Source organism: Coturnix japonica, chromosome 10, assembly GCF_054131305.1.
Source record: "Coturnix japonica strain WE chromosome 10, WE-NBRP24, whole genome shotgun sequence".
NCBI lineage: Eukaryota > Metazoa > Chordata > Aves > Galliformes > Phasianidae > Coturnix > Coturnix japonica.
In genome coordinates this window covers 20,320,573-20,345,704 of record NC_140672.1, presented here as the reverse complement: position 1 = coordinate 20,345,704, position 25,132 = coordinate 20,320,573, and the positions used below count along the sequence as shown (strand labels likewise).

At 49.4% G+C, this 25,132-nt stretch overlaps 1 long non-coding RNA gene across 1 annotated transcript; it reads left to right on the top strand.

The window, feature by feature from the left end:
• Positions 1-14,985: 14,985 nt before the first annotated feature.
• Positions 14,986-17,193, top strand: LOC146759481 (uncharacterized). The gene is made up of 3 exons (XR_014932443.1): positions 14,986-15,000; positions 16,011-17,031; positions 17,138-17,193. It is a non-coding gene; the product is annotated as an uncharacterized LOC146759481 (long non-coding RNA).
• The last annotated feature ends 7,939 nt before the right edge of the window (positions 17,194-25,132 follow it).

Sequence of the window (25,132 nt, the reverse complement as noted above, 5' to 3'; positions counted from 1 at the left end):
CTGGGGAGGCACTTATGGGGCTAGAATCATAAGGTTTAGGGTCTCACTTATGGAGCTTGGGTCATACTTACGGGTCTAGGGACCCACTAGTGTGTGCCCCGGTGGCACAAGTGATAGGAGTGCCGTGTTGCAACACCGGAGGCCCTGGATTCGAATCCCCCTGTGGCGCAAGTGGTAGAAGTGCCGCTCTGCTACACAGAGGCTCGAATCCTGGGGGGTTGGACTCGATGATCTCTAAGGTCCCTTCCAACTCGTATGAGACTATGATACTATGATACTATGATGATACTTATGGGGCTGGATCCTCATTTATGGGTCACACATATGGAGTTTGGGGTCCCACTTATGGGTCTGGGGTCACACTTATGGGGCTTGGGGTCCTTATTGGCCCCTATGGGGTCACACTTATGGGGTTGGGGACCCACTTATGGAACAGGGGTTACACTTCTGGGATTTTGGGTCACACTTATGGGGCTGGGGATGCAGTTATGGGTCCCACTTATGGGTTCAGTGACCCACTTATGGGTCTAGGGACCCACTTATGGGGCTGGGGTCACACTTATTGGGACCCCATTAGGGTTTATGGTGACATCATTAATGTTTGGGGTCACAGGTATGGGGCTGGAGCCACACTTATGGGGCTGTGTTCACACTTATGGGGCTTGGGGTCCCCATTGACCCCTATAGAGTCACACTTATGGGGCTGAGAATGCAGTTATGGGTCTGGAGCCTCACTTATGGGTAACACTTATGGGACTGGGGACCCGCTTACGAATCTGTGTTCCCACTTATGGGTCTGTGTCCCACTTAAGGGTCTGGAGCCTCACTTGTGGGTCACACTTATGGGGCTGGAGCCTCACTTACGGGTCTGGAGCCTCACTTATGGGGCTTGGGGTCCCCATTGGCCCCTAAGGGATAACACTTATGGGGCTAGAATCATAATTATGGGGTTTTGGGTCACACTTATGGATCTGGGGACCCAATTATGGGTCTGGATCCTCACTCATGGGTCCCACTTATGAGTCTGTCTTCCCACTTATGGGTCTGGGGTCCCCATTGGCCTCTATGGGGTCACACTTATGGGTCGCACTTACCTTGTTGCTTGCCGGCCTTCTCATTGTCATTGGGATGAATGAGGTCCCATATAAAGGCCTTGATGGACTCATCACCCCGATAATGGAGCAGGCAATAGAGCAGGATGGCCCTAGAGATGGTGACTTGCAGAATCAAACTCCATAACCACCAAGTAGTTATAAAGCAGGTATGTTTAATGAGTGATGCGCACACACCCTGGTGCAAGGGGGAGAGCTCCACCTCACTTGCACACCGTCAGGAGAAAGCGTGCAACAGATATAGGCTGAACTAATACATCATCAGTAGTTTGCAGGAATTTGGATACATATTCATTACATTCCTGAGACCCCATTAGAATGCAGTCCCTCCCCCCTTGCGCATGCGTAGTGAGTTGTGGGGGTGGTTGTGGGATGAAGGCTCATCATCTTCCTCACTGTAAACCCCCCAAACTGGTTCCAGTTGCTCTGTGGACATCTAATCACCACTCTGTTCTCGGGCTGTTCCACCCTGATCTTCATGGCCTTCATCCCCTTGTTTTCTCAAGCTTAGCGTCTGCAATTCCCCCTCTCTCTGCTCCCCCTTAACATAAACTATCTATCTGTAACTACCCTCTGCCTTAGTGAGGCCCCCTTTCCCTTTCTGTAGCAAAGTGTTCTCTTTTCATCTACTATGGGGTCCCTTTTCACTATTCACTGACACTTCATGATGGATGGGCAAGGAAGATGAGGAAAGGCTGCTGCCCTTTGTGAGAGTGCACTGAGCTCTGCCTGGGGATGGCAGAGGAGCCAGCTGAGAACTGATGGAAAAGGCACAAAGAGGAGAGCGGCAGATTCTGTTCCTTTCTTCCTGATCAGGAAGAGCAAGAGGAGGAGGACAGGCAGGAATCTGAGTTACAGCTCAGATGGAATTGTTTTCTTCAGACTGCCTGCTATGGTGCAGTGTTTTGGTTCTAGGAGAAAACCATTGATAACACTCTGATGTTTACAGCTGCTGCTAAGCAGTGTTGTACAGAGCCAAGGCCATGGTCAGTGGAGGGCACATGGAGCTGGGAGGGAACAGAGTGAGGACAGCTGACTGAAAGTGGCCGAAAGGATGTTCTCTATCACCTGACAGCAAGCAGAAATTGTATTGAAAGGGGTGGGAGTTCATCTCAGTCTTTTCCCAGGGCCCAACTGGGCATCTGTCTGGTGGTGCTGAGCAAGTGCTTGTTTATCCGCTGTTACATACTATTCCATATCAACGGATATATAGTGATAACTATAACTCCTCTCCTTTTATCTCTCTTAGTAAATTGCTTTGTTACAACCCACAAGTTGTACTTTTTTTTCCCAGTTCTCTTCCCCATCCCATTAGGAATGGGGCAGAGCACAAAGCACTGTGTGCTGCTGAGCCACATGTTGGGTTCAACAACCACTGTCATTTTGGTGCCTGATGTGAGGCTCCAAGGGTTGAGATAACAGCACATTTGTCCAGATTGAGTTAACACAGGGCTTTGTGGGAGTTGGAGAACTGCTGGCCATGATGCTGATAGTTTACCTATGTGTGGAGCTTGCTGAGTCTTCTCATGAAGCTGCATTGCACAGCTCCTTGCTTGCTACTTGTTTTCCCTGCTGCATTATTTGTCAACTCTGGATTCTGGATTAGGGTATTTATTTTGCTATGCTCTTTGACCTTCCTTTGTATGATGATAAAATTGGCAGCTGACAAAGTGAAGTTTTGTGCACATTCATCTCTGTGGTCATCTTTGTGTTTTGGAAGTAATATTGTTGGTATGATTAGAAATTACACATTTTACACCGTCTTCTCTGGGAGCCCAGGTGTATTCAAGGAGTGACTGGTTATTGTATTGAGGGACATGGTTTAGTGGGAGCTATTGGTAATAGATGAACAGTTGGACTGGATGATCTTTTAGGCCTTTTCCAACCTTTGTGATTCTAGAATTCTAGGACTGAGGTTAAGCATTATTCAGGAATATCAGTGAGAGATCTGTTTCAAGGTGAGAAGGCTCTGCATGGCAGGGGGTGTGGGATGGTCTGGGCAGCTGCCTGGAGCGGTGGGCACCCCCAGGGCTTAGGAACTTCATCTCTGGGCAACCGCATGATCCTGAGAAACTGGTAGAATATTGGGGGCAGGTCTGCTGTGGCTCTGGTAGCCCCCAAGAAACACACATGACTGCAGTGTGCCAGATCCAGAGAGCTGGAAATGCTGACAGTGCTGCAGCCTCTGCAACTCTTGGCACAGACCCTGCAGCAGCTCCAAGGTTTTGCCACATGTCCTGCGTTTGCTCCATGCTCTGGACAGATCCCGCTGTCACTCATCCCCTCATAATGAGCTCTGCAGTCACTCCTGCTACAGGTCCTGTAGCTGTTCCAAGTATTGCTATAAGAAAATGAAACAAATTCCTCCCAAGGGAGGTGCACTGTGCCAGGAGGTACAGCCCTGTGGTCACTCCAACCCCTCCAATGAGCACAGTGGCTGCTCCAACTTCAGTCACAGGTCCTGCGGTGATTTCAGCTCTGGCAATGAGCTCTGCAATTGCTCCAACTCCTGCAATAGGAAAAGAGCCTCTCCAGTTCCTACAGTGAACCTTGGGGCTGTTAAAAACCCTGCAACAGGTCCTGGACTTGCAAACAGATATGCATATAAACTTCTATCATCTATGTATGATATGTATATGTATTAGTACATGCACGTATGTTAGCCACTGCCTATATTGTATATATGTGAAAATATACTATATATATAAGATATGTATATATGCATTTATCATATTTATAATCGTTTTCTTTTCATCTTGACCTTAGACCACAGATTCTAATCCTCAGCACTGCCTTGAGTCCCTTACAGATCTCCTTGGGACTTCTGAAACTATCCCTGGCAGTCAGTGAAATGCACTAGAATATCTTGAAGTCTTCTCAGGGAGCAGCTCCTGAGGTACATTCCTTAAACCAGATTTGGAAGAGGCCTCCAGTTATCTGGACCTGCTCCGAAGGGGCCCTCTTGTTATGGCAGTGACAGCAAGGAGACCAGCACTGATGCAGTCGTTCTTGTTGCTGGCTACTGACTGCTGTCCCAAAGTGCTGCTGTAGAGACAACAGGACTGTCATGAGACACAGAAGACATTCAGCCTGCAGAAATGAGAGGACTTGAGAGCACTGTGGCAGTGTAAAGAGATCAGAAATGAAAATCACAGAATCACAGAATCACAGAATTGTAGGGGTTGGAAGGGACCTCCAGAGATCATCGAGTCCAACCCCCCTGCCAAAGCAGGCTCCCTACACCATGTCACACAGGAAGGCGTCCAGGTGGGTCTTAAATATCTCCAGAGAAGGAGACTCCACCACCTCCCTGGGCAGCCTGTTCCAGTGCTCCGTCACCCTCACTGTAAAGTTCTTCCGCACATTCGTGCGGAACTTCCTATGCTGTACGTTGAGCTGCTGTCTGTGGCTGCACCTCCCCAAATCCAGACAAAGTAGGAAGAAAGAAAAGCTAAGCAAATGTCTTTTTTGAAACCTTTTTAGGTGTCTTATAACGTATTCAGGGAATCTGGTTACATGTTTACATCAGCTCCTAAAGTGACAAAATGAAAATAGGTAGGAAAGAATTTAAATTCATTTTTATTTATAAGTTCAATAACATTATTTTCTTTTGCACATTCCTATATCTCACATAATCAAACAACCAAAGATACATAAAACATGAAGAACCACCACTGGGAATCCTATGAGGAAGTTGTGCATTTTATGGAAGCTGGAATATTGTGTATTGCAACACCTTCCTGAGAGCGTGCTTGATCTCCCTGTTCCTCATACTGTAGATAACAGGGTTCAGGGTTGGAGGAACCACTGCGTACAGAAGTGCCACTGTCAGATCCAGGAGTGGGGAGGAAATGGAGCGGGGCTTCAGGTAGGCAAAAAAGCCAGTGCTGAGAAAGAGGGAGAACACAGCCAGGTGAGGGAGGCACGTGGAGAAGGCTTTGTGCCGTCCCTGCTCAGAGGGCATCCTCAGCACAGCCAGGAAGATCTGCACATAGGACACCACTATGAAAACAAAGCAGCCAAAGGCTAAACTGGAACCAAAAAATAGAAACAGAACTTCCCTGAGGTAGGAGTCTGAGCAGGAGAGCTTGAGGATCTGTGGGATTTCACAGAAAAACTGGTTGACAACATTGCCTTGGCAGAGAGGCAGTGAAAACGTACTGGCAGTGTGCAGCAGGGAATAGAGAACCCCAGTGCCCCAGGCAGCTGCTGCCATGGTGGCACAAGCTCTGCTGTCCATCAAGGTCCCGTAGTGCAGGGGCTTGCAGATGGCAATATAGCGGTCATAGGACATGATGGTGAGAAGGGACAACTCTGCTGACATGAAGAGGAGAAGGAAAAAGAGCTGTGCAGCACATCCTGCATAGGAGATGGTCCTGGTGTCCCAGAGGGCATTGGCCATGGCTTTGGGGAGAGTGGTGGAGATGCTGCCCAGGTCGAGGAGGGCCAGGTTGAGGAGGAAGAAGTACATGGGGGTGTGCAGGCAGTGGTCGCAGGCTACAGCTGTGCTGATGAGGCCGTTGCCCAGGAGGGCAGCCATGTAGATGCCCAGGAAGAGCCAGAAGTGCAGGAGCTGCAGCTGCCGCGTGTCTGCCATCGGCAGCAGGAGGAACTCGCTGATGGAGCTGCTGTTGGGCATCTGCTTTTCCTGGGCTTGGAGTCTAGTTCAGAGTGCAGAAGATAATGACAAGTCCAGACCATTCTCAGACACACTCCTCCTGCTATACTATGAAATGTTTTTATTCTCTTACAACAGTGTACATTTAGAACCATTACTTGCATTTAATTTCATGTATTTTAGCATTCCTAAAGCAGAAGAAGCATATGGAGCTCTGACCTTCCTCTTATTTTCTTATCCCTTCTCCCTGGATATTTCCTATTGTTTCTTGTCTTATCTTTACCCCAAGTGCTCTTAGAGCCCCCTACCCCAGCTTCAGTGGCATTCAGTTTCAGTTAGATAATGCTACCTGTTTTTATGATAAATGAATTATTCATGCCTGCAGAAAATGAAGATAATTACAATTGGTTCCCTTCTTAGAGAAGGGGTAGACTGAGAGCACATCATGTGTGACTGTTCACAAAACAAGCAAATGACTGACGAAAAATTCTCAGATCTCTGACAGCCCCTTTAATTTTCTTTACTCCAATCCTTTTTGCCCCAGAAAAGAAAATGGAAACCTGCCTTCGCTCTCCTCTTGCCAAGACCGTTCACAAACATTCTGTTGTGAAGTGGAGCTATGATCCCCTGCCCCAGGCAGCAGCTGTGGCAGCACAAGCCCTGCCGGGGGGCTCCTTCAACCCACATGTCTCCCTGCAGCGCCCTGGGCAGCTCCCCAGGCAGGCTGAGTGCTGAGCCTGGCAGGCGGCAGAGTCCCATACCCGACACACAGCCCCTGGGGCACAGCAGGGACCCTGCTCTGCAGGACAGCCCCGGGCACCTGCCTGCAGCCCCGGCTGCACAGCCTGCAGCCGTGCTGGGACATGCAGCCCTCATGGCTGTGCTCTTATAATCCAGCACGGAAGCCCCCAGCTGGAGCAGAAGGCTTTTTCCACTGTAAAGAAACATGCAGTGCCTGCGGCCAGATCTGCTATGGTTTGTCCCACATTTAGATAACCCTCTATTAAAAGCATCTGCATTGTCTACTGCAAGGGACTTACTGTATCATGGTCTTTGAGTAATGCTCTTTCATAGAGCTCGCAGCCCGCTTACACAGTACATATCTTGTAAGCTCTCTCCAATTTCTCTCTTCTCTTTCTGTCACCTGCAGGCTGTGCTGTGTACAAGAGCTGCTCCTGGGCACAGCTGTCTCTCCAGAGCACCATCCACTTTTATGAGCTCCCTGTGTCCCAGGAGCGTGGCCCAGCTCAACAGCAGATGATCTCATTTTTATTCTTCCCACTCATCTCCCCTGACAATCCCCTGACAATCCCCTGAATTGTCTGGACCGCGCATGCCTGGCAATGTTGGTTGTCCAGCAAATATCTGGATAATTGAAATCCCCCATAAGCACCAGTGCCTGGGAGCATGCCGCTACTTCCAGTTGCTTATGGAAGGCCTCATTGACCTCCTCCTCCTGATCAGGAGGCCTGTAGTACACACCCACAACAGTGTCCCCTTTGCCAGCCTGGCCCTTGATTCTCACCCACAAGCTCTCGACTTCTACATTACTCTCCCCCAGGTGGAGTTCAATACATTCTAGCTGCTCTCTCACGTAAGGGGCAACTCCATCACCCCGCCTTGCCAGCCGATCTTTCTTAAAAAGCACATAGCCCTCCATGACAACATTCCAGTCATGCGAGCTGTCCCACCACGTCTCCGTGATCGCAATGAGATCATGGCCACGTGACTGTACGCAGAACTCCAATTCTTCCTGTTTATTCCCCATGCTTTGCGTGTTGGTATAGAGCCACTTGAGAGAGGCAGCATCTCTCCACCCCTCTCCATGCCTTTTAACTCCATTGTCTGCACCCAGCGAGTTCTGCTTTAAGACCTGAACTGCCGCCTCAGACCCAGTGACCCTTGTTTTGTCCCCTTCCCCCATCCTACCTAGTTTAAACACCTGTCAATAAGTTCTGACAGTTCCTCACCTGGAACCCTCTTACCCCTTTGAGACAGGCCGCTTCCGTCTGCAGCTGTCATGCCAGGAGCCGAATAAATTGCCCCATGATCAAAAAAACCAAGACTTCTATGTCTGCACCAACTCTTTAACCATTTGTTTAAGAGGTGGGTTTTTAGGCCCAACTCAGTATCCCTCCCTGCCACTGAAGGTACAGATGCAATAACCACTTGCACACCTGTTCCTTCGATTACCCGCCCCAGTCCCCTGAAATCATTTTTGATAGCCTTCAGGCTTTTTTAACTAACTTCTTCACTGCCAGCCTGAACTATCAGCAGGGGATAGTAGTCAGAAGGGCAGATCAGACTGGGAAGTCTCCCAGCAATGTCCCTGACCGGTGCCCCGGGGAGGGAGCACACCTCCCTGTGGGTAGGGTCAGGACGGCATATAGGGCCTTCCATTCCTCGCAGAAGGGAGTCACCTATGACGACTACCCTTCTATCCTTCCGTGTGGAAGAAGTTTTGAGGCGCGGGTGTGTCCGCTTCCCCCGAGGCACCCTCACAGGTGGGGCTGATTCCACATCTGTATTCACCTCTCCCTCGGGTTCCAGGGCCCCAAACCTATTTTGCAGAGGCACCTGGGGAGCCGAGCATGGTCGTGGGGGGGACACCCACTTCGCCGAGCTACCGGTACCTGTTTCCACCCATCCTTTTCTCTCAGACTACTTTGGTCTGACTGGCAACTGCAGGATAGAGGCTCTGCCGACAGTCCCACACCCCCTACCTCTACATTTGTATTGGTAGGGGTAAGGGAGGACTGAGGGCTCAGTGCAGCAGGAGCACAGTCCATCTGCACACTCCTTTCTATTGCCTATTCGCAAGGTGACCAGGGGCAACATGCTTGTTGGGGAGCCTCAGCTGTGTGCCTGGATCCCAGGGCCGACAGGGCCTGGCACCACCCATCAATTTCAATTTCACAGTCCTTAATGGACCTCAGCCTCTCCTGTTCAGATTCTCTGATTGTCCGCAGTCTAACAACCTCCTCCCTAAGCTCCACCACAAGGCTGAGCAGCTCATCTAGCTGCTCACACCACACACAAGTTGCATCCTTCCCATCCTCTCCTGGCAGCAGCAGGTTGAAGCACTCCTGGCAGCCAGAGACCTGAACTGCCGCATCTTGGAGCAGACCCTCTGTTTGGGTTGCCACAGTCTTTGCACGGGAAGACCGTTTCCTGGTGAGGACCATTTTTGAAGTGTTAGCATCAGGTCCTGTCAACAGAAGAGCAAGTTACCTGAGAAAAGACAAGAGCACTGACCCGTGCTCACCTGTCTCCACTCCCACTGCTGCCTTATTGAGTGGGTAGCCCAGGCAGCCCTCAAACACTGACTACCTCCAAACTAGGTGCTCAGAACAGCTTTTCACACCTTCTGTGTTGTGTGGGCGGGAACTAGTTCCCACCCACTCTGGCCTCTCTTTATCCACACAGCAAATGGGTGTCTCTCTGTGCACAAGAGACGCTCCTGGGCATAGCTGTCTCTCTACAGCACCATCCACTTTTATGAGCTCCCTGTGTCCCAGGAGCGTGGCCCAGTTCAACAGCAGATGATCTCATTTTTATTCTTCCCACTCATCTCCCCTCACATTTCCCTGGGTCCTCAAGGTCAACATCTCCTGAAAGACAACAGCATCATGACAGTGTTTTGAAATCCGCTCAATTAACCACCACATGTCCAGTGGTCAGTGACTGATGGAGACATATAGCGAGTGCTACTAGAGTTCGTTTGATGAAGCACAAAGGGCACCCAGGCAAGGACAGGGAGGTTTGGACTTTCCCTGTGCAGGACAGTGATCCAGCTGAGGCAGTGCAGGAATCTCATCCCTTGACAGAAATCCTGGAGCTGAAATGAGATTCAGCTCCCCACAGAACCACAGGAGCTGGGATTCCTCTGATTCAGTTCAGAAGAGCGCAAGGAGTTGCCTGCATGTGAGCTCCTGCTCTGAGTCCTCGGTCCTTCAGCTGGGAGGCAGCTGCTCACACACAAGGTGCCTGGGCTGCTCCTGATGTTTGCAAGTGCTTGTAAACCATGTGGGAAATCCCTGAGATAGACACCTCCTTCCTGGGCATCAGCTGAGGGCCAGAGAGGGGATAGCACCGGCTGCCTGGTGTATTCACACGCATCTACAAGAGCAGCACAGGGTCTTCAGGAAAGCCATGCCCTAGGAGTGTCTGTGTTGCTACGTCGAATCCAAGACCCATGATCCGTCTAATGTCTGTGTTTCACCTTCTGCACACTGATACCATAGATGATCTGCAGGTCTGAGCTCCTGTTTGGACCACAGGGACACAGTTACATGGCTTCCACAACTTCACTGTAGCACAAGGGGAATACAGAGTCTTAACAAAGGTTGGGTGAGGAGTCAAGGAAGGGCAACTGCCCTCTGTGAGAGTACACTGAGATCTGCCTGAGGATGGAAGAGCAGACAGGTCAGAGCTAATGGAAATGACCAACAGAGGAGACCATCAGTGTCTGTTCCTGTCTTCTTTTCATGGAGAGCAAGTGGAAGGTGCCCTCTGCAGACATATGGGAGTCTCATGTTGTCAGGCCATTGGCCCTTTTGGGAGCCTTTTTCACTCCAGTATCTGCTGCAGGGACAGCACAGCAGGGCATGTGCCATCCAGAAGATTCGTGCAGAACACAGATGGGAGATTCTTGACCAAGCCATGGAGGAACCAAAGAGGAGAGGTTCTCTCTGCTGGATCTCGTACTCTCCGTCAACAAAAGTCTGGTGGGATCTGTGAAGGTCGAAGGGGCATCAGGCCATGTACAAGAAGCAAATGGATCTCGTTTTATTTATTTATTTATTTATTTATTTTGAGTCCGTAAGCTTAAAAGATATTCATTAATGTCAATAAAATTGAGACAAAGAATTAAAGACAAAGATTGAAATCAATGAAAATTTGTTAACCATTCTCAACATGAGAAAACCTCATGAGTCTTGTTCCATTTTAAGTTGTAAATATGTATCTTTGAGGTGATTTGATGTCTTTTTTTTTTTTTCTTTTTCTTTTTTTTTTCTTTTTCTGAAACTACGATGTTTTCCAGAACTGTGTTTGCTGGACACAAATGCCTTCAGGTTCAGGGACACAGACAGCGGTGCCAGTGCCAATGCCCTGAGACTATAGCCCGGCGCCCCCTGCTGCTCTTCCATGCTGTCTATTTTATGTCCCTCATGCTCCAGGTGTCTCCAGCTCTCCTAAATAAATGGCTGTCGTTAAGGGCATGTTTACAGCAGGCCATTTAGACATACGCTCTTGCCACAGCCTGCCAGATTTCCCCACCCCTTGCTCTTTGTTCAGACAGATAACTCCCAATTATCTGTCTGATTTCTGACATTTAGGGGGATGACTCAAATTTGCTCCATCTCGCCAAAGTCTGATGGACTGTGTTGTCAACTCCTTCACCGTGATTCTATCTATCCCTTCTTATCTTTTATTTTTCTCTTACTTTTTCTTTTTCTATGCCGTTTTCTTCTCCTTTTTCTTTCCTTTCCCTTTTCCCTTTCCCTTTCCCTTTCCATATCCTTTTTTTTCCTTTTCATTTTCCTTTTTCTTTTTCTATTTCTTTTTTTCTTTCACTTTCTCTCTTTTAATTTTTCATGCTTCAAAGAAAGCATGAATTCTGTAAGATGTTCATTAATGTCAGTAAAAGTGAAAAAAAGAGTTGAAGACAAAGATAGAAATCAAGAAGAATGTGTTAACCCGTCTCAAAGTGAGAAATACTCATGAGTCCTGTTCAGTTTTAAGTTGATACCTCCCAAATCCCTGGATGATTTATCCCAGGGAGATTACTGGAATTTGCTCCATTCCTCCAAAGTCTGTTGTCAAATCCTTCACTGTGATTCTATCTATCCCATCCTATTTGTGTCTAACTCATTTCTTGTGGAAATACTCCCTAGGAAACATAAACCTCAACAGATGCAACTTGGACACGGCATGCAGTTGATCACTATATTTTACTGTTCATTCAATTGCATCACCTTTCCTTCTGTTTGTTGGACATAAATAAAGAGAATTCTTTCTTTTTCCATGTGCAGCTGGTTCTCTGTGGAAAGCCAGTAGGAGTTGGTACAAAGGAGGTTTAACACTGAGCAGGTGATGGCAGAGTGATGTAAGGAAAACTGATGCAAGTGCCATGGGGCCAGTGTGAGTAGAAGTGGGGTGGGGAGATTGAGGAGGAACTTTGTCCACAACGAAACAGAATAGAACTCACCGGGGACATAATGAATTGACATAAGTTGCAAAGTGCTTCTTTTACTTCCTGTATAAAACAAACTATAAACAAATAGACAATAACTGAATTTTGGATTCTTGCTCTTTATGCACTCCCCATTTTGCTGAACAAGTTCTGAAAACCTGAAGATAACAGGAAGGCACAAGGCACAGGAGGCTCTTTAAGGTTAGAATGGGCCCCAGGGTGTATTTGCTGCTAAGTCCGTCAACCTCCAGTGCAGAGAGAAGTTTGCACAAAGAACTCAGCAAGACAAAGTCAGAAGCAACAGTGAAGTTTCTTGGAGTATTAATGGGCCCACTGAGGGCCATTAGCAAGCAAGCTTCCCAAGGCACTAATTAGAGCAGATAATTGGAAGCCATTACTCCAGTCAGGTAAAGGCACTGGCATGGTGGCTCTGATGCTAAGAAAATCCTCCTTTGTCTTAAGAAGCAAACAGGACAAGCCCTGATTCCCAGACCCTTGGCAGGGAGATCTTGTCTCTCATGTTGGCTCAGGGCCCTTCCTGGGGCAGTGGGATGGAGGTCTGTATGATGCTAAATGAAAGGCATGGGGACAGAGATCCCAGGCTCTGCATTAGGTGCAATGATACTGTCAAGTTCATGTCCCATGTGTGCCCTGTGTCTCATCGCAGGATGTGGGATGTGAGAAGGGCTCTGTCTAAACAAGCAGTCAATCACCGTGAAATTCTGAACTTCAGATCTCCCAGTTCCAGTGCCCTCCTGTGCACACCCTTCCATTGTTTGATGTCCTTTATGTTCTGCATTGCCCAGAAGTGAACCTAGTGCTCCAGGTGAGGCTGGAGCTGCACAGAGCAGAGAGGGACAATCCTTTCCCTCAACCAGATGGCAATAAAATGCCTGATGTGCTCCAGGGGACCGTTAGCTTTCCTGGCTGTCTGGGCACACTGCTGACTCACATTCAATTAGATTTTGACCGGAACCCCCAGTCCTTTTCAGTCAGAACTCTCTCCAGTGTCCCGTATACATTCTGTGTTTATGTCCAGGTTTGCCCCTACCCAGTTGCACAATCAGGCACTTGTTCTTGTTAGACGTTATTCACTTGGTGCTTAGTACCAACTGGTACCCACTTCTCTGACTTGTCCACATCTCTCTGCAAGTCCTCTCCACCCTAAGTGGAGGCAACAGCACCTCCTCATCTGCTATCATCAGCGAACATAAGCAAAAATTCCTGCATGCAAGTCATCCACAAAAACATGGAAGAGAAGTGGCCCTATAATGGAGCCCTGGGGAACCCTGGTAGTGACCATCTACCAGGCTGATGGAACCCATTGACTGTAATCCTTTGGGGCTGACCTACTGGCCAACAGCTCACCCACCACATTCTGTTTCTGTCTAGCCGTATGCAGGACATTCTGTCCAGAAGGGTTCTGTGAGAAATAGTCTTAAAATCTCTACTAAAATTCTCAAGGATAACATCAACTGTCAACCCTTGGTCAACCAATTCACTAACATTGTCATAAAAAGACCTATAGTTAAACAGGAACTTCCCCTCGGGATCTTGTGTTGACTGTGACCAATGAAACAATTGTCCTTCAGGTGATTTTCAATCACTCTCACAATCACTTTCTCCATAATTTTACCAGGCACTGAGTTAGACTGACTGGTTCATAATTGCCCCTGTCATCTTTCTTGCTCTTCCTTACAATGAGACAACATTTGCCAGCTTCCTGACAACTTGTATGACCATGGATTTATTTAGATGCCATTGAAATGAGAGCCCAGAGAATACTAAGGTGTCATCATTGCAAGAACATAGATGTGCCATAGCTTTGCAGTGTATTGAACTCTGGAGTATGCCACAGATGAAGCATAGAGAAAGACTGGCCTCTTCTGTTGGTAAGGAGAGTAACACTGCGTGATACATGGGGACTGTGTCTCTGCTCTGCTATGCTCTGCTTGCAGGGGAAAGGTGCAGGGGGCTGCTCTCATGTCAGTGCTCATATCTGAGGTGTGGGGTCAAAGTGGAGAGACCAGGCTTTTTTCAGCAGTGTGTGGAGACAAGACAAGGGGAAATGGAACAGAAACTGGAGCATAGGAAGTTCTGCACAAATGTGTGCAAGAACATCTTTACAGTGAGGGTGACAGAGCCCTGGAACAGGCTGCCCAAGGGGTTGGGGAGTCTCCTTCTCTGGAGATATTCAAGACCAGCCTGGACGCCCACCTGTGTGCCTACCTGGTGTTCCCCAGGGGTCTGTGCTGGGGCCTGTCCTCTTCAGTATCTTTATTGATGACCTGCATAAGGGCATTGAGGGCATCCTATGTAGGTTTGCAAACTACACCAAATTGGCTGGGAGTGTGGATCTGCCTGAAGTTAGCAAGGCCCCACTGAGGGATCTGGACAGGCTGGAGAGCTGGGCTGAAGCCAATGGGATGAGGTTCACCAAGACCAAATGCCACGTCCTGAACTTTGGGACCTGGAATGGACTGCCCAGGGGGGTGGTGGATTCAGTGACCATGGAGGCGTTCAAGGAATGATTGGATGTTGTGTTGAGGGACATGGTTTAGTGGTGGCTGACAGGTGACCAGCCGTACTGGATGATCATTTATGTCTTCTCTAACTTTGGTGATTCTATTATTCTCTGATATCCCGTCCTTGTATAAGTGCCCTCTTTGAGCAAACACTCTCTGAGATGACTCAGAACATGTCTGGAATTAGTCATTGACCACTGGTCATCTGGTGTTTAATCCAACAGATTTTAATGTACTGTCAAGATGCTGTTGTCATTCAGGAGCTGTTGGCCGTGAGGACCCCGGGACACCTCAGGGGAGATGAGTGGGAAGGATAAAAAATGACATCATCTGTTACTGATCTGGGCTGGGCTTCTGGGACACAGGGAGCTAATAAAAGTGGGAATGCTGTGCCCAGGAGCATCTCTTGTGCGCAGCACAGCAGGGCTGGGGCTTGAGCAGCAATTCACATGAGGATAGAAGGGAAGGGAGAGAGAGCTTACAGTGTTTTTACAGTGTGAACCTGCTGTGAACGGACTGCAGGAGCACCGATAACAGATCAACAGAATGGTAAGTGTCTTGCAGTAGGCAATGCAGCTTATTTTCCTGGAGGGATCACCAAATCGGGGACATCCCGTAGCAGATCTGGCTGCAGGCACTGCATGTTTCTTTACTGTGTTAAAAGCCTTCGGCTCCAGCTGAGGGCTACCGTGCTGCAGCATCAGAGCACAGCCCTGAGGGCTGCGTGTCCCAGCATGGCTGCGGGCTGTGCAGCCGGGGCTGCAGGCGGGTGCCCAGGGCTGTCCTGCAGAGCAGGGTCCCTGCTGTGCCCCAGGGGCTGTGTGCTGGGTATGGGACTCTGCTGCCTGCCAGGCTCAGCACTCAGCCTGCCCAGGGAGCTGCCCAGGGCGCTGCAGGGAGATGTGTGGGGGGAAGGAGCCCCCCGGCAGGGCTTGTGCTGCCACAGCTGCTGCCTGGGGCAGGGGGATCACAGCTCCACTGCACAACAGAATGTTTGTAAGGGTGCTTTGCAAGAGAAGAGCAAAGGCAGAGATTTTCCATTTCCTGTTTTAAGGGGTGGGAAGAAAATTTGAAGCAGAGTTCTAAAAAGGACTGCCAACTTTGAAGAAATCTCTGAGGCTCCCCAGTATTTCTTCACTTCATCAGTTATTTTGTGAACAGTGACGCAGAATGTGCTTTCAGCCTCTCCTTCCTAAAATGATACAAATAATTTCTGTTTTCATCATTTTCTGCAGGCATTAATAGTTCACTTGTCCTGCAGACTGTCTGATTTCTCTAAGACAACCTGAAGTGCACATAAACTGGGTCTTGGGTCTTGAAGAGAAGCTGGAGAAAAGAGGAAAATATCCAGGAGGCTGGGATATGATTAGGAAATAAGAAGAAAGTAAGACTTTCCTAATATTCTACTCTTGAAGGGATGGTGAAGCTCATGAAAATAATTTCAAGTTCTGGAGTTAAGTGATCATTTTCCAAAGGGAAAGGAAAAATTCTATAGTATAGCAGGAGGAGTGTGTCTGAGAATGGTCTAGACTTGTCATTATCTTCTGCACCCTGAACAGGACTCCAAGCCCAGAACAGCAGATGTCCAACAGCAGCTCCCGCAGCGAGTTCCTCCTCCTGCCGTTGGCAGACACGCGGCAGCTGCAGCTCCTGCACTTCTAGCTCTTGCTTAGTATATACCTGGCTGCCCTCCTGGGCAATGGCCTCATCAGCACAGCCATTGCTTGTGACCAGCGCCTGCACACCCCCATGTACTTCTTCCTCCTCAACCTGGCCCTCCTCGACCTGGGCTGCATCTCCACCACTCTCCCCAAAGCCATGGCCAACGCCCTCTGGGACACCAGGGCCATCTCCTACACAGGATGTGCTGCACAGATCTTTTTCTTTGTCTTCTTCACCTCAACAGAGTGTTCCCTTCTCACCATCATGTCCTATGACCGCTACGTTGCCATCTGCAAGCCCCTGCACTACGGGACCCTCCTGGACAGCAGAGCTTGTGCCACCATGGCAGCAGCTGCCTGGGGCACTGGGGTACTCTATTCCCTGCTGCACACTGTCAGTACGTTTTCATTGCCTCTCTGCCAAGGGAATGTTTTGAACCAGTTTTTCTGTGAAATCCCCCAGATCCTCAAGCTCTCTTGCTCAGGCTCCTACCTCAGGGAAGTTGTCTTTCTCATTTTGAGTATGAATATAGTCTTTGGGTGCTTTGTTTTCATTGTGGTTTCCTATGTGCAGATCTTCACTGCTGTGCTGAGGATGCCCTCTGAGCAAGGACGGCACAAAGCCTTCTCCACATGCCTTCCTCACCTGGCCGTGGTCTCCCTCTTCTTCCTCTGATCCCTGGCTTCCTCATGTGTCCTGGGGCCAAGGAAGGGGATTGCTGCATGCAGGGCTCAGTCCATGTCAGGGAAGTCTGCCAAGCCCAGGGGCATCTGGGGAGTGGTAGGGGCTCTGGAGGATAAATGCAGACCTTGCCTCCTGCAGCCTCACCCAGCTCCCAGAGCACAGAGGAAGATGAAGGCAGCTGTACTCAGCCTTGTGATGCTCCTCGCTGCCCTGTGCTGCACAGTGGAAGCTCAGGTGAAGCATCTGTGGGGGATGTGGGCTGGGGCTGGAGGTGATCGGACATTGGGGATCCCCGATGCGAGCATCTCTCTCACGCTCTCTCCTACTCCTCTCCCCACAGCCACTTTTGCAAGTGCCAGTCTTGGAAGTTACTGTGGTGAGTGTCTGGGCAAACACATTGATTGTGCCCAAGGGTTGCCCTGCATGGAGCTCTGCAGGAGCAGGTGGGGTCTGTCCCTGCCTGGCAGAGGCTGCCCCTCTATTTGGCACATCCAAATTTCTTCCATTTGCATCCTCATCATCTTTTCTCTGTGTTCCCCAAATCCCTTCTCTTCTTGGCTCCAAATGCCCTCTCTTCGGGTCCCCACATCCCATCCTTTTTGCACCAACACATCTCCTTTAATTGGCAACCTGATTCTTATCTCTTTAGGTCCCCAATGCCTTTTGTTTCATTTTCCCTCGTTCTCCGTTCCTCTCTGTTTAGCACCCCCAAGACTCTTGGCACCCCTATTCCCCTCCTTTGGTCCCCCCAGACCCCTACCCAGTATCTATACCCAACCCCAGCCCTGGGCACCTCCATGGGCAGAGGCGCACACAGTCCTTGGCAGCCATGAGATTGGGGGTAACCCTGGGACCAACCCAGTCCCTGGGACTTGGGGACACTCCTGCAGCCCCAAGGCCTCTGTTGGGCTCCCTCCAGATGTGAAAGGGCAATGGGCAGGGGAAGGAGGCAATGGGGTTAGTTAGGAGGGATGAGCTGGCTACAGGACCATGCCTTGGGCATTCTGTTCTAGTGCCCACAATGGGTCCCTGCACCTTCAGGGTGTCCCACTGTGTCTTATTGCCCCAACACGTTCTACTTTCTCTATAGCCTCGGTGTGTCCCTAACAGCCCCTTTTTCCCCAGGACAGAGGAGAATCCCCCACATGTGAGACATGTGGCCCTGGATCTACATGTCTAGGTGAGTGGCATGGGGATGCTTACAACCCCACAGGGAACTTGGTGGACCCTGTGTGTACCTGGAGCACTGAGGACTGGGCATCAGTGCTGGGAACTGATGGTATGGAGGGGACTGTCTGTGGCCTGTTCAAGGGGGACCTGGGCACTGTCACCTCCAGCCCTTCCCTTGCGCTCTATGGGGCTGTGCAGAGGAACGGATCTGGAGGGTGCAGGCTCAGGGTGCCCTATGGATAGCCCAGAGTCACCATGCAGCTGGGACAGGGGCTGTGGCTTCTGTCCCCAGGGGACCCACATCCTGCCCTGGGTTTCTTGGCTGCTGCCAGTCTTTCTCCTGACCTAAGTCCTTGGGGACAAACCCTGCAGGGACAAGGCTCCTCCTTGCCAGTGATGCCCTCTGACATCCTCTGATGACCACTGCTGCCCTCGGATGACCAGTGCTGCCCTCTGATGACCAGAAATGTCCTCTGATAATGAAGAACCTGATGATCAGTGACACCCCCTGATGATCAATAAATCCCTCAGCAAAGCTACACACTGTGTGTCTGTTGTGTGTCCTTGTTCTCATGCTCAGCATTGACTGCTGGGATTTGTCCCTGCCTGGCAGTGGTCACCTCAAAGTGCTGGGAAGCTTCCCCAGCTCCATGCCATGTGCACCATGTCCTGCCCCCCTGTGGGCTTCCCCACCCTTTCTCACCATCTACTCCAAAGCCCTAAATGATCGAGCTCCTCTTGCTGCCAAGCAGCCACAATACCCTCCCTCTGCTCTCTCTCATTCTATGGGTCTCTATCGGTCACTATGGGTCTCTATGTGTCTCTATGGGATGCTATGGGTCACTATGGATCTCTGTGGGGTCACTATGGGTCTCCATGTGTCGCTACTGGTCTCTATGGGTCGCTATATTTCGCAATGTTTCCTCACTGAGGGATATGATTTTGTGTAGGGTTTTTAGAGTTAGGGTTCTGGTTAGGCTGCGGTTGGACTTGATGATCTTCAAGGTCTTTTCCAACCTGGGTAATTCTATAAATTCTATGACTTGCTCACAGTTACATCTACCACCACATCCCACGAGCCACCCATTTTCCAGACAAATCAACCCATTTCCTGATCTGCTCCTCATAAGACTTGTGCTCCAGACCCCTCACCAGCTCTGTTGTCCTCTGAACACGCTCCAGAGCCTCAGTCTCTTTCTTATAGTGAAGAGCCCAAAACTGAACATGGTACTCAAGGTGTGGCCTCACCAGTGCCAAGAACAAGGGAATCATCTTCTCCATAGAATCATAGAATTACCCAGGTTGGAAAAGACCTTGAAGATCACCAAGTCCAACCGCAGCCTAACCAGAACACTATAACCATAGTACACTATAAACTGTAGTACCCTATAACCATAGTATCCTATACCCATAGTACACTATAACCATAGTACCCTAACTCTAAAAACCCTACACTAAATCATATCCCTGAGCACCACATGCAAACAGCTCTTAAACACACCCAGGGATGGCGATTCAACCACCTCCCTGGGGAGCCTATTCCAGTACCTAACTACCCTTTCTGTAAAGAAGTTCTTCCTAATATCCAACCTAAACTTGCCATGGTGCAACTTGAGGCCATTTCCCCTCATCCTGTCACTTGTCACCAGTCACCAGTGAGAAGAGACCTGCCCCACTCTCACTGTAAGAAACTTTCAGGTACTGGAAGAGGGCTATAAGGTCTCCACTCAGCCTCCTCTTCCCCAGACTAAACAGCCCCAGCTCCCTCAGCCTCTCCTCATAGGGCTGATTCTCCAAGCCCTTCACAAGCCTCGTTGCCCTTCTCTGGACCTGCTCCAGCACCTCCATGTCTTTCCTGTGCTGAGGTGCCCAAAACTGAACTCAGCACTTGATGTGAGGCCTCACCAATGTCGAGTACAGGGGCAGGATGACTTCCCTAGTCCTGCTCACCACACCATTTCTGATACAAGCCAGGATGCCTTTGGCCTTCTTGGCCACCTGGGCACACTGCTGGCTCATATTCAGCCAACTGTCCATCAGCACATACACCATGGTCCCTTTCCATCTGGAAGCTTTCCAGCCACACCTCCCCAAGCCAGTAGGTTTGTTTGGGGTTGCTGTATAGCCCAGTTGACTACACAATTTCTGATCCAAGCCGAAATGCCATTGGTCTTCTTGGCTACACTCACATTCAGCTGTGTATCAGCCAACACCCCCAGTCCTTTCCTTTCATGCAGTCTTCTACCCATTCTGCCACAGGCCTGCAGCGCTGCCTGGAGTTGTTGTGGCCAAAGTGCAGGACTCATCATTTGGTCTTACTGATCTTTACCCATTGGCTTCAGCCCAGCAATCCAGATCCCTGTGCAGGATGTTCCTTCCCCCAGGCAGACCAAAACTTTCTCCCAGTTTGCTGCCATCTGCAAACTCACTGAGCATGCACTCAATCCCCTCATTCAGGTCATCAAGAAAGGTATTAAACAGGACAGACTCCAATACATCCAGGTCATCAAAAAGATATTGAACATTACAGGCTCCAATACCAACCCCAGAGGAACACTGATGAAAATAGTAAAGAGAAGTGGCCCCAGCACTGAAACCTGGGGAATACCAGTCCTGAATGGCCTCCAGCTGGGATAACTTCATTCACAACGGGTCTTTGGTCACAGCAGAAAATAAGAATCAAGAAACTAGGTGCCCTTCATGAAGATTAAGTATCCTAGGCTTTGGGGAATATCAGAAGAATAGGACTAGTTGGACATGTAGACGTTGCTATAGTTACAATACAGCTGGGATAACACAGCTGGGTCTATACTTAAGACAATACAGCTGGAAGGGAAAGGTAGCCAAAGAAAATGGCTTTGACGTATTGATTGGAGGAGCTGGGTCAAAGCAACCTGAGGAAGACTTCTGAATTCATCGCAGTGACCACTGGAGTGAGACCCCACTACGGACTGCGCACGCGGCAGTAGGAGGGACAGCATGGAAATGAGTTCCAGGAAAAACAATGAATATGTTTGTCATTGTTTTGTAATTTCGTAATTTCGCTATCAGTATTCCACATCATAACATCATGTAAAGCATGGACGATTTTGCTGAATGTGCAGTTCGCAGAAGAAGACTACGTATCCCAGAGAACATCACGGTCAGGGATAAGTCACGGGACCAGGACACTATATAATATTGTGCCCAGCTGGAGTTCTCTCTCTCTTGAACTTCTCTGGGAGTGGGAAGTGTTCCAGCTGTGTCGCCTAGAGTTCAGAGTCGGCCTCTTGGTTTTCAGGGACTCTCTCTGTTTCGTTTGATTTATTAGTCTCAATTATATTTTATTATATTGTGTTATCTTGTATTCCAATATCATATTTAGAAAATAAGTTTTCCTCCTTAGATTGCTGCTGTTTTTACCCATTCCCCCTTTTTCCCTTCCTTTCTGGGCCTAGGGGGGCACTATGGGGTGGCTCCACCTGTCACGGGCATAGACAAATCTAGGAAACCTGTGACAATCAGTCACAGGACAGGCGACTTTCTGTCCTTGACATCCCCCTCCCAAAATCTCCTTTTCTGGCTCCTCCTCTACAGGCTGCTTGTCATGGTCATTACCATCTGCACAGCCCACCTCTCCTGGCTGGCACCTCTGCCCTCAACTAAGTCACTTCTGTGCAGGAACCTCCACCCTGAAACCCTTCCCCAGGCTGCTCTCAGAGTCCTCGTGGCTGGCTCTTGGCTTTTCCTCCAGCAAGCCCCACTTCTTTGCCTGCCTTCAGTCCATAGGGGCCTGGCACTCTCACTCCTCAGCCTGAAGGATGGATGGCCTCAATGTCAGTAGTCTCAAATCAGCATCTCAAATCTTTCCTTGCTCAGAAAACACTTAGGTAATAAAGAACTGGCAAGCTTGCTTTTAGAATTACCTTCTGTACATGACGTGATGCTTTAAAGAAAAATTTCTCCTAGCAATGACCTGCCTCTGTGTCATGGCGTTCTCTAGATCAATCTGTGTCCATGACAGGGGGGGCTGTAGGCCCACGGGACCCCTGACCAGAAAAATGGGAAAGGAAAAGGGAAAGGGGGTAGGGAGATGGGAACTGGGCTCAAGGGGACAAACAGAGAAGCTGCAACAATCTAAGGAGAAAAAACTTATATTACTAACTATGATATCAGAATGCAAGATAACACAATATAATACAATCTAACTGAAACTGAGGCTAATAAATCAAGAAAAATAAGAGAGATAGGTTCTGAAGCCTGAGAAGCCTACTTTGAAATGGAAGGTGCCACGGTTTGGAAGAACACCAAAACCACATCCACTCAGTGAGAGAGCGAGCATCCCTTCTGTGATTTCTTTCCATCTCCACAGACCATCCTGGAGGCAGTGACCACCTCTGTGTACAAAATGGAAGGAGCCCTGGAAGAAGCTTGGAAACTTCTGACATGATAACACACATCCAAGAACTTGTTGTGTGCAGGGTCTCACAGGGAATGAGGAGAAGGGACCTGACAACCAATGTGCAAACCAGCTGCTGCTGCTGGACTCCCAGAGGCACTGACACGTGAGCCTGAAAGCAAAGACCCCATCCAGGAGCCCAGGGATGGCCCATCAGCTGTTGCAGCCTGAAGCCATTGCAGAGTTTGATGAACATCCGTGTGCTTCCTGCTGGATTGTGCGTTTCAGAGAATGTCTGACAAGTACAGGTCCTGAAACGTCTCACAAGAAGGAGAACAGAGAGAGTGACTGCATTTCCTTTATTCTGGTAAGGTTCACAGAGAGCCTGGTACATTATGTAGAGTGTGTCTAGGCTTCATTACAATGGTACAAGGTGAACAGGAATTGGTTACAATAATGACTTAGTAGTGAAAAGATTACAGTATTTTTAAAGAAGAATAAGAACAAATTACACAGATAAAATGGCACAAAACAAACAATAAAGGAGTGCTTGATTCAGTAAAGAGCTGCATTACAAGCCATGAATTCAAAAAGATATGCGGTTCACTGCTTTTGAAAGAAATTTGGTCATCACTTTCCTCACTGCATCCTTCACCTCCCTGTTCCTCATGCTGTAGATGAGCGGGTTCACTACTGGAGGCACCACTGAGTACAGAAGTGACACCATCAGGTCCATGGACGGGGAGGAGATGGAGCGGGGCTTCATGTAGGCAAAAATGGCAGTGCTGACAAATAGGGTGATGACAGCCAGGTGAGGGAGGCATGTGGAGAAGGCTTTGTGCCTTCCCTGCTCAGAGGGCATCCTCAGCACGGCCATGAAGATCTGTACATAGGATACAACAATGAAAACAAAGCACGCAAAGGCTAAATTGGCACTAAAAATGAGAAGCACAACTTCCCTGAGGTAGCAGTTTGAGCAGGAGAGCTTGAGAATCTGCGGGATTTCACAGAAAAACTGATTCAAAACATTGCTTCGGCAGATAGGCAGTGAAAACGTGCTGGCAGTGTGCAGCAGGGAATTGATAACTCCAGTGCCCCAGGCAGCTGCTGCCATGGTGGCACAAGCTCTGCTGTCCATCAAGGTCCTGTAGTGTAGGGGCTTGCAGATGGCAACGTAGCGGTCATAGGACATGATGGTGAGAAGGGAACACTCTGCTGAGATAAAGAAGACAAAGAAAAAGATCTGTGCAGCACATCCTGTGTAGGAGATGGCCCTGGTGTCCCAGAGGGCGTTGTCCATGGCTTTGGGGAGAGTGGTGGAGATGCAGCCCAGGTCGAGGAGGGCCAGGTTGAGAAGGAAGAAGTACATGGGGGTGTGCAGGCGCTGGTCGCAGGCTACAGCTGTGCTGATGAGGCCGTTGCCCAGGAGGGCAGGCAAGTAGATACCCAGCAAGATACAGAACTGCAGGAGTTGCAGCTGCCGCGTGTCTCCCAACACCAGGAGGAGGAATTCACTGATGGAGCTGCTGTTGGACATCTTCTATTCCTGGGCTTGGAGTCCTGCTCAGAGTGCAGATGTTAATGACAAGTCCAGACCATTCTCAGACACACTCCGCCTGCTATACTATAACATTTCTTTCCCTTTGGAAATGATCATTTAACTCCAGAACTTGAATTTATTTTCATGAATATGAAGCATCTCTTAAAGAGTAGAATATTAGGAAAGTCTTACTTTCTTCTCATTTCCTAATCATATCCCATACTCCTGGATATTTTCCTCTTTATTGCTGCTGCTCTTAGAGACCACAGCCCAAGCATCTCTGCACTTTTAATTGTCTAAGACAAATCTGCCAGTTTGCAGGTCATATGAACTACTAATTCCTGTAGAAAAAATCTAACTGAGTGACTGTCCACAAAATAACCAGTGCATGGGGAGCTCCCGAAACTGGGGAGTCTCAGAGCTGTGTTCAAAGTTGAGAGCCCCTATTAGATTTCTGCGCCTAATCCTCTTCCCTTCACTCAGACCAGGAAGTGGAAAATCCTTCCCTTGGCTCTCCTCTTGCAAAGTACTCATACAAACACTCAGTTCTGCAGTGGAGCTGTGATTCCCCCGCCCCAGGCAGCAGTTGTGGCAGCACAAGCCCTGCTGGGGGGCTTCTTCCCACCACATGTCTCCCCAGAACACACTGGGCAGCTCCCCGGGCAGGCTGAGTGCTGAGCCTGGCAGGCAGCAGAGTCCCATACCTGGCACACAGCCCCTGGGGCACAGCAGGGACCCTGCTCTGCAGGACACCCCTGGGCACCTTCCTGCAGCCCCAGCTGCACAGCCTGCAGCTGTGCTGGGTATTACAGCCCTCGGGGCTGTGCTCTGGTGCTGCAGCATGGAAGCCCTCAGCTAAAGCAGAAATCTTTTTCCACAAGAAAGAAACATGCAATGCCTGCAGCCGGATCTGCTATTGGATGTCTCAGTATTAGTTAACCCTATAGGAACAACAGCTGCATGGTCTGCAGTGAGACTTACCATGTCATGGCATGAGAGCAATGCTCCTGTCGCGAGCTCACAGTCTGCTCACACTGTACTCATCCTCTCTCCCCTTTCTCTCCTCTCCTTCTGTTAGCTGCATGCTGTGCTGTACACAAGAGCTGCTCCTGGGCACAGCTGTCTCTCTGCAGTGCTGCCCACTTGTATGAGCTCCCTGTGTCCCATGAGCCCGGCCCAGCTCATCAGCAGAGGATGTCATTGTTATCCTTCCCACTCGCCTCCCCTGAGATGCCCCCTGGGTCCTC